This window comes from Olea europaea, chromosome 1 (assembly GCF_002742605.1).
Source record: "Olea europaea var. sylvestris chromosome 1, O_europaea_v1, whole genome shotgun sequence".
NCBI classification, from domain to species: domain Eukaryota; kingdom Viridiplantae; phylum Streptophyta; class Magnoliopsida; order Lamiales; family Oleaceae; genus Olea; species Olea europaea.
In genome coordinates, this window is record NC_036237.1 from 30181555 (window position 1) to 30192402 (window position 10848).

The following is a 10848-nucleotide window of genomic DNA, read 5'->3' on the forward strand; positions in this document are numbered from 1 at the left end:
TGGTTTTTCTTCATAGGTAAGATTTTCCTTCAGTTCTACTGGTTGTGATTCCAAAACATGAGATGGATCTGAAATATACTTACGAAGCATAAAAATATGGAATACATCATGAATTCTAGACAATTCTGTTGGCAAAGCCAATCGATATGCAACTGGACCGATGCGTTCAACAATCTCATATGGGTCAATATACCTCAAACTCAATTTACCTCGTTTACCAGATCTGATAACATCTTTCCATGGCGACAATCGCAGGAAAACTCTTTCTCCAATATCAAATTTGAGGTTTCTTCTGCGCCTATCTGCATAGTTCTTCTGTCTATCTTGGGCTGTCCTTAACTTTTCTTTAATTATCTTTAATTTCTCAGTAGTAATCTGGATATATTCAGGACCCAATAACTTTCTTTCACCAACTTCATCCCAACATACTGGAGTTCTACATTTCCTACAATACAGTGCTTCAAAAGGAGCCATTTCTATTCTCGAATGATAATTGCTATTATAAGCAAACTCCATCAAAGAAATATGAGTATCCCAATTCCCTTTGAACTATAGTACACAAGCTCGTAACATGTCTTCCAGAGTCTGAATAGTTCTTTCTGACTGACCATCTGTTTGTGGATGAAAAGCTGTACTGAAATGAAATTTAGTACCCATAGCTTTCTGTAAACTCGGCCAAAATTTAGAAGTGAAACGAGAATCTCTATCTGAAACAATAGATACTGGTGCCCCATATAAATTGATTATCTCGTCAACATATATTTTTGTCAATTTATCTAGCGAGTAAGTGACTTTAATAGGCAAAAATTAGCAATCTTCTTCAATCTGTCTACAATGATCCATATGCCATCATGTCCACTCTGAGTCCGTGGAAGTTCAAATAGAAAATCCATAGTAATGTGTTCCCATTTCCACTCAGGAATAGGCAACGTTTGTAACAATCTTGCTGTTTTCTGACGATTTGGTTTCACTTGCTGGCAAATGAGACATCTGGATACAAACTCAACTATTTCTCTCTTCATTCCATGCCACCAATAGTATCTTTTGAGTATACGATACATTTTTGTACTACCTGGATGCATCGCGTAAGCTGAACTATGTGCCTCTTCTAGAATTTCTCCCTTCAATTTCGAATTATCTAGAACACATATTCTGTTTCCCATAACTAAAGCTCCATAACTAAAGCTCCATCATCTCGAATGGTATAATATGTATGCTTACCTTTACTAACTTCTTCTTTCAATTTGCTCAACACTGGATCTTGAGTTTGAGTTTCTCTAACTGTGTCAATCAAAGTAGGCCTTACTTGGAAGTTGGCAAACAATGCTCCTACACTAGTAACTGATAATTGAGCATGAGAACCTCTGAACTCACCAAACAAAGATGAATATACTGCACTAGTCTGGGTTATAGGACTCCATATTTTCCGACTGAGAGCATTAGCAGCTACATTAGCCTTCCCTAGATGATAATCAATCTTGCAGTTGTAATCTTTTATCAGCTCTAACCATCTTCTTTGCCTCAAATTTAACTCTTTCTGATCGAAGATATACTTTAAGCTTTTATGATCTGTATATATCTGGCATCTCTCACCATACAAGTAATGTCTCCAAAATTTCAGGCTAAGACAACTGCAGCTAGCTCTAAGTCATGTGTAGGATAATTCAGTTCATGTTTCTTCAACTGCCTAGAAGCATACGCTATAACTTTCCCATTCTGCATCAAAACAAAATCAAGACCCTGACGAGAAGTATCACTATATATCACAAACTCTTCACCGGGAGATGGAAGGGTAAGAACTAGAGCTGACACTAATCTATTCTTCAATTCGAGGAAACTTCTCTCAAAATTTTCATTCCAAACAAATTTAGCATTCTTTCTAGTCAAACTGGTCAAAGGAAGAGCAATTTTGGAAAATCCCTCTACAAAACGACGGTAATAAACTCCTAAGCCAAGAAAACTTCGAATTTCTGTCACATTAGTATGTCTTTCCCATTTTACCACTGCCTCTATTTTTTGCGCGTCAACATAAATTCTTTCTGATGATATGACATGTCCCAAAAATACAACTTTATCAAGCTAGAATTCACATTTACTGAATTTAGCATACAACTGCTCATCACGTAGAGTCTGCAAGATGATTCTGAGATGTTTTGTGTACTCATCATGATCTCGAGAGTATACTAAAATATCATCAATGAATACAATCACAAATCTGTCTAAATACGGGCGAAACACTCTATTCATCATATCCATAAATGCTGCTGGTGCGTTGGTCAACCCAAATGGCATCACAAGAAATTCAAAATGACCATACCTTGTCCTAAAAGCAGTTTTTGGCACATCACCGTCCTTAATTTAAAGTTGATGATATCCCGAACGGAAATCAATCTTTGAAAATACTGTAGCACCTCGAAGCTAATCAAACAGATCATCAATACGTGGCAAAGGATATTTATTGCGAATTGTCACTTTGTTCAATTGTCTATAATCTATGCACAGTCAGTCGCATGGTGCCATCTTTCTTTTTCACAAACAAAACTGGTGCTCCTCACGGAAATATACTAGGTCTGATGAAACCCTTGTCTACCAACTCTTGCAACTGAACCTTTAGCTCTATCAATTCTGCTGGTGCCATTCTATAGGGTGCCCGTGAAATAGGTGCAGTTCCTGAAATCAGATCTATAGTGAACTCCATATCTCTGTCTAATGGTAAGTTTGGTAATTCTTCTGGAAATACATCAGGCAAGTCCTTGACCACTGGGATATCTTCAAGTTTTAGTTTGCTAACATCAGTATCAATTACATGAGCCAAATATGCACGGCAAAGATTATTGAGTAATCTTCTAGCGTCAATAGCAGATATCACACAAGACGGTAAAATTTTGCGTTGTCCATTGAATATAATTCCAGTCTGTCCTGGCTGTCTAAACACAACCTCCTTTCGAAAATAATCAACTGAAGCTCGATTTGTTGCCAAAAAGTCCATTCCCAAGATAACATCGAAATTATGTATGTCAAGAGGTATTAAATTTGCCTTCAGCTCATTTTCCTTTACCTTAATCCCACAATCTCGATATATATTGTTTGCTAATAGTGATTCTCCTACTGGTGTACTCACTACCAAACAACTGTCTAAAAGTTCTGGCTTTTGATTCGCATATAAAGTAAATGCAAATGACATAAAAGAATGTGTAGATCCAGGATCAATCAAAATACGAGCATTTCTATCAAAAATAGACAACATACCCATGATAACATCTGGAGACTCCTCTGCCGCCTGTTGAGTCATAGCAAAAACTTTGCCCTGGGTCTTCGGTTATCATGCCTGCCCTTTTGATTTTGTACCACTACCGCTTGCGAAATTAGACTGGGCCACACTGTTTGCACCTGTTCTATTAACTGAATCATCTCTCTGAGTCTGATTCTGTCTTGTACTACCAGCACTCTGCCGAGGAAATATCTTTGGTAACATACCGCTCTTCTGTGATAGAACTGGACAATTTTTTCTGATATGTCCGCCTTGACCACAATGATAACAGACTTCGCTTCCTTTGAACTTTAAACACGTGCCGAGATGAGGTCTTCTACATGATTGACAATAAGGTAGTCTAGTACTAGTAAAACTCTCGTCCTGTCTTGGAGTAAATAATCTCTGGGAAGAACCCTGAGTATAAGTACGACTGGCCACTGGCAGCTGTATAGTACTGGGACTGAATCCAAGGCCCTGACTTCCTCGTGATCGAGATTTGAATTGACTTGAACTGGACACACCAGGTCGAAATCCTCTACAGTCCCTCCGTGGTGGTCTATAGCTAGAAGTACTTGCCATTGTCTTACTATCGCTTGCTCTGGACATTGTTTGTTCTCTACCACTTGGCCTATCAGAAATGCTCTTTTCTACTCTCAAAACTGATTCCACTAATTTGCCAAATTCATTTTAGCCTGCAGCTGTTACAACTGACCTGATTTCTTCCCTTAACCCATTTTCAAACCGTCTGCATTTATCAATTTCGTTGCATACCAGAACTACGCATATTTTAAAAGTTCAATAAATTTTACTTGATATTCTGCAATAGTCATCTGGCCTTGTATTAGTTTCAAAAATTCCTCTTGCTTTGCATCTTTATAGGACCGAGGGTAATAAGCATCATAAAAGATACGTTTGAATTCTGTCCAAGTGATGATGGAAGGGTCTAGATATGTGCTCCGTACCGACTGCCACCAACCGTATGCACCTTCCTCTAATAAGAAAGTGACGAGACACAACTTCCTATCGTCTGAGCAACCCATAACATCAAATACTCTCTCTATCTTAGTCATCCATGCCTGTGCAACTGCGGGATCAGCTGTGTCGGTGAACACTTTAGCCCCTAACTTTGTAGCCCTTTCAATACAAAAATCTCTGTCAATATTACGCATAGCAGATGCAACGGCAATAGCAATTCTTTCAACAGCAATGGGATCAGTTCCAATCACATTTCCCTGTCCTCGTTATTCAGGAGGCTAGTGAACTGATTCATCTACTCTCTCGGGCTCTCTCAGTTCATCTCTATCAGGAGCAATGTGAGACTGAGGCAACATATCTTGGAGTCTTCGAGTTTTGCCACCACGAGGCATGACTCACCTACAGTTATGCATGATATGCTAAATATTAGAATGTATGCATGTACAATGCAAATCCATGAACTCTAATGCATGCTCTAATACCAAACTAACATACCCCACCCCGTGTAACACCACTAGATCCGGACGTGACATGCGCCGATGATAAATACCAACTAAAAGTCGGACCCACCATCAAGGCTACTACAAATACAATATATCACTTTTTCTATATCATTTTTCTAATAAAATTTCGGCATTATCTCCTCTGTAAACAAGGCTAACCAACCTGTGATCAATTTCACACAAATCCCAAACTATAGCACAGCACAATAATGATAAGTCGAATTCTCCACTTTTACCAAGAAATACAATAAAATATACATATGTATACATAATACATAGTGAGCCCCATAACTATCTACAAGATGATGCAAAATCACATCTAGATATAAACATGCATCTCAAAACACTGACTACATGTTCTATGAAATAAGTCATACAAACAAATTTTGTCATGTGGCTCTGACTCAAAAATCAAGGCTCAACTCCAAAAGATGCCCAGATTTTCAACTGCTGCCTATAAGGAAAAACGTGGAAAAATATATGAGTTGATAGCTCAGTGAGTGGAGAAATTCAAAATAAATATATTTTTTCATTTATACATTTTTATTGAAAAATAAATTCATACCATTTGATAATTCACAAGTTTTAATCATGTAATTATAGCCAAAAAGTGAAATATTCACATAAAGTCATAAGAATATCATCTTAAAATCAGGATATAACATTAGCTGATAATCATACTATGATCTCATAACATCAAACGTGCTGAAAAATTCACAAAAAATGTACCCTCTGACTGAAATATGTAATCCGTCCCTCGGGCTAAGAACTTTCGCCATGGGTCTTTAGCCCCTTCGTGAATGAAAGTCGATCTCAAAAATCTCTCAAAATCAATTCTAGAACACGGCCTAGACCCCTCAGTGAACTATATGTACACGGTCGAGACCCCTTCATCCCCGATCCATGACCCCTCAGTGTAGTATAGAACACGGCCAAGGCCTCTCAGTGAATTAGAAGAAATATATAATCACGGGTACTTTTTGGTCGATCTCAAAATCATATCTCATATTCCAATTCACAGTGTAACGTATACAATCTTTGAAATCTCACATGTATCATAATAAAAGATATTTCCATAAAAATCATGTAATTCGAATACATAATTGCACATACTTTAACAATAAACTTAATTTATAAATACTTTAAAAATGTTATATTTTTCCACTCAAAGAACTATGTACGCCAAAATCAATTCGATTGGTACACTGTCCCGATATCCATATCGTCGTCTAAAATATAATATAATTTTTAAATCAACAATTAACTAATTTAAGTAATTTCAAAATTAACTAATTTAAGTAATTTCAATAATTAAATAAGCGATACCCAAACATAATTATTTCACGTTTAGGCGATTTTTAACGTCTCTTTAATTACAAAAATAAATTTTTCTTTCATTTTATTCAATTTCATAGTTTATTACACTTAACCCCTTCAATAAAATTAAATTTAACCTAACAATCTAACAACTACAAAATCAAACATAACTTAACAATAAGTAACATTTTACTTACCTTTCAAAATTGAGAAATTCAAGCCTAATAGGATAGAGCACTTAATTCCTAACACATTGGCAAATTTTCCATTTTTCTTCTTCTTCTTTTTTTCCCTCTTTTTCCTGTCTCTTTTTCTTCTCTAGTCCATTCTTGTGTGTGTGTTGTGTGATATGTGTGTGTTACGAATTTGGTTTGGATTTGTATTAGTTTCCACCGCCTGCCACTCGTTTTTTGTTTTTTGTTTTTTTTATGTTTGGCTTTTCTTTTTGAATTGACTAGAGTATTACATTTTTCGATAATAAAAATAACAAACAAGGAAATACAAATAAAAATGCAAGGACATATGGAAGTAAGTAGATAACTTCAAGATACGGTACTGGTATAGAACGTAGCCAATAAATTCATATTTTAGCTAACATAGTGTAGATTCTGTAGAGTGTCAAAGTTTACACCATCTGTAGATGCAGTGCAACGGGAATTTTCATTCTGTAGCCCATGAAGAATAATTCTATTTGTATCAAATTGGGGTTACCGAAAGTTGTCCCCCCTCTCACAATACACGCGGGCCTCGCATAAATATAAATTTTTTTATATATAGTCCCCATCCTCTATCGTGAATAGCAATAGTTAAAAGATTAGATAAAAAAATTATGTATATATAGCATTGTCCAACCTATGAAATGGAGCCAACAGATGAATCAAGCACTATGTGTTGTATAAGACTTATAGCCCCTTGATATGAGGGGCCCCATGATCCTTCATGTGAGGGGGCTATGATTCTTAACAAAATACCTCATTGTTCCTTCGCCATCTTTCGTGCCAAAATCGCTCCTTAGCTGCGGCCATTGCATCCTCGCTTCTTTTATGGTGAATGGGTCTCAGTTGATATCCCTTGTGGAAACATCAGAAACGGGCTTCTCAAATTCATTTTCCAATTTTTTCTCAGGTGATTGATCATCGGAAGTTTGCATGTATTGCCTTTTTATCAGCCTAGATGATTCTGAACTTGTAGTGGTGGCTGGAAGGACATTTTTTGGTGCTTTTTGTGATCGAACCACTGTTTCTTTTTGTTTCTCTTTTGGCTTTCCAAGTCAGCAGCTCGCTCCTCCACCAAAAGCAACATTTTTTCCGAGGTTGAAGTAGAAGTCACTAAGTCAATCTTCTTGGAAACCTATTAAATTTTAAAAATGAAATTGTGTAAATTATTGTTGGAGGCAACAGATAGATTTAGATTTATTGAGTCATACACAGAACTAAGAGCAACATTAATCAACCAACAGGCCTAAAGAAAGAAAACAAACGAAAAGGCAAAAGGAAAATACATTCATAAGCAAAGAACAACAACATGAGAAAGAAAACAAGAGTATTTTAAGAGAATTTCCAATTGATGGGGTAATAATAGTTGTCAAAGTGCTTCCAATAAGCATTACAGGTCCCAGAGAGACATTGAAAAGCCGATCCCATCGGACAAGTTCAATATACTTAATGTGAAGACAAATACAAGTTCGTATTTATATATCTTCTTTTGCCTCTCTCGTTCACGAAGCCATTCTTACTCTAGCCATTTGGCTTGCTCTGCCAGTTTCTTCTTGTAAGCACTTGTAACAAACTCATTTTTGCTTCTCTCTTTGGAAAGTTTTTTTCTCGTTAATTTCTCATTCTCGTATTTCAGCCTTTCCAATAAGCGCTTGAATATACTTTTGGCTGCAAACAGTAAAAAATGAAAACATAAAACATTTAAGCATGATGTTTAACTAATGGTATTTCCTGCATGGATTATTAAATTAATAATGTATCACACAACTTCTTTGGAAGAATAAAAAAATAAGGTAAACACAACAATACTAACAAAATTCTTTAGTAACAAATACGGAACTAAAATAAAAGATAAATAAAGTAACAGAATTGGTTCACATCTTTGAGATATTTGTTTTTAGAAGCTCTCTCTCAACAGTATCGTCGTCGTCATCAAACCCAGGTGCAGGAGAAAGGGGAGATCTTGTAGGCTTCTTTTTATGGTGGGATAGTGGAACTCTCAGTCATAATCCCTACTTCTTCATATTACTCATTTTCCTCTCTTGCCAAAACTTGTAATGCTTGATTAATAAAGAAATTTGAAAATTATTGCAAAGGAACAAGGAAAATCCCAAGCAACAATCGATAAAGTAGAAATAATTAAATGTCTATAAGAAAAAATTATTACAAATATTTTGCATTAAAAAATATATATTTATATTATTAATCGTGTCAATTAAACAAGTTGAATGTCGATTGTTGCCACATGGTTTCCAGGTGATAACATTGGAATATGAAAAAGAGCAGCAGTCAATTTATCCTTTTTTCCACAACTATGCAGATATTAATACGTAATCTGATGCAAATATTACTGCTTTCTTCACGACGACATGATTTTCTCCATAATTTTACCTTTTTAATCATTAAAACTGCTTAAACATCATGACTCTTCCATTAGAATATAGAAATAATTTTTCTGAAAATTGTTATGCCTCTGCTAGACGAGGCACAGACGAGATGCCTCGTGCTTCAACAGAAGTGATGACGACGAGGCACTTTGCTTGACGAGGCACAAACAAGTTGCCTCAACCGAGGTGACATACAGCCTGCTAGACGATGCACAGACGAGATGGCTCATGCTTCAACCGAAATGATGATAGCAAGGCACTTGCTAGACGAGGCACAGACAAGGTGCCTCGACCGAGGCGATACAAAGCCATGGGTAGTACATACGCTTCAACGAAAGTGATGCCAAATGGAACTGGTTAGAGGGAGGCGTGGCCTCACAAAAGAAAATAGTACCGTCTCCCCACCACTAATGTTAGAGATCTTTTGACCAAGATCTTCATACCTAAGGAGTTGATTAATGGATGCCTATGCGCCAGATGCCTCGGACCGTCTGATCACCACACGTGTCACGTATCTAACGGTGCCCTTTGTCTATAAATACTAAGGTATTGGCCAAAAGGAAGGTAAGCATTCCTCACACAAGAAAAATACTTATTCCCCCCTCTCCTTTTGAGTATTGTGCATTCCGACACCACCGCCACCATGACTATCAACCGACTTAATTGTCGGAGTGTGTAGAGCCGACACCACCACCCTTGGTACAGTCGTATACGCACGTTCCATATGTGCCCTAATTAGGACTTATTTGAGGCATATGAGGCGGTTAAGCAAGATGGAATTGTCATGGAAAACAATCAATTTTATCAGGTTGCTGGAATCGATCGGGTGAGATTAAGGTTGCAGTATGGGATAGTCAGAGTACTTGGCCAGGTTCGACATGTTTCAGACTTGAAAAAGAATCTCATCTCGTTAAGTACTATGGATTCAAAAAGGTATAAGTTCTTTGGTGGAGGTAGAATCTTGAAAGTCTGAAGGGGTGTCCGAATTATAATAGAGGGAAGTAAGAAGTCTTAGTACATCTTGTGAGGGAGCACAGAACCATTTAAGAGATATCTGGACAGGTTTAGTATCGTGGTGGACATTCAATTTGGTACAATATCTCTTGTGACGGATTCTGGGTCGGTTCAGAACACTACTAGGGAAAGCTTTGGTGATTCCGCTTTACCACCAATTTCAGTGGATACACTATATTCAAATGCTAGGTTTGGATCCATTGAGCGTAGATACGATGTTGGAGATGTCTATAATGCTTTCGGGATCTTTGAAGGCGACAGTTCTAGCAATGGGCCTTTCTGATAAGGCATTTTGTGTGGATTTTGCTACTGAGTGTGCTTTGACCATGTTTGGTTAATGTTAATTCCATGTTGAAAATTTGGAAACCCGGAGTTATAGTTCAGATGTCACTTGTGGATGCTGGACGGAGGATGATATTTTTCGTGAGGTGGAGAGTTTTGATTATTTTTTCAAGTAGAGAAATTTTGGAATTTTGTTCTTTACATTACGATTTGGATCAATGTGGAGATTGTTAGATTTTGTGCTCTAAAATAGGGTGAATTTTTTTGGATAATATTGTTTCCTTATTTTTACGTGATTTTATTGAAAAATATTGTTTCCTTATTTTCATGTGATTTTATTGGAAAAATATTATTTCCTTTATTCCACATGATTTTTATATTATTTCCATCTTTACGATATTTTTAAGGTTTGGTATGTCCCCATAAATATGTGGCTCTTCATTTAGTTTAGGTTAAATTATTGCTCAGTTCCTTGTATTCGCTCCATTTTGTTTTGGATAAAACATCGACTCATCTGCTAATTTAACTTTAATTGCTTTACTTTAATCTTGTTTATATCATTGTGATATTGTCTAATCACATATTTCATATTGTATAATTAAATTTCAATTCTTGTAACACTTTTGAAATCAACAAGTGGTATCAGAACAATTTTAGTAACTTACTTGTTCCCACAGTGTTCACATCTGTAAAACATAACTTATTGGTTGGTGAAGATCAAGATTTTAAATTATTCTCACATGCCAATATATATTTAGCCCATTTTTGGTTCCCATTAAGCAAAATTTATTTCTAATTGGAAAAGTTACGAGACTTAGGACTTGTTTGAACCCCATTAAATAGGAAAAATGCATTGTGAAACACTAGATTAATAAAAAATGTGTGGTTAAAAAATAAGAAAA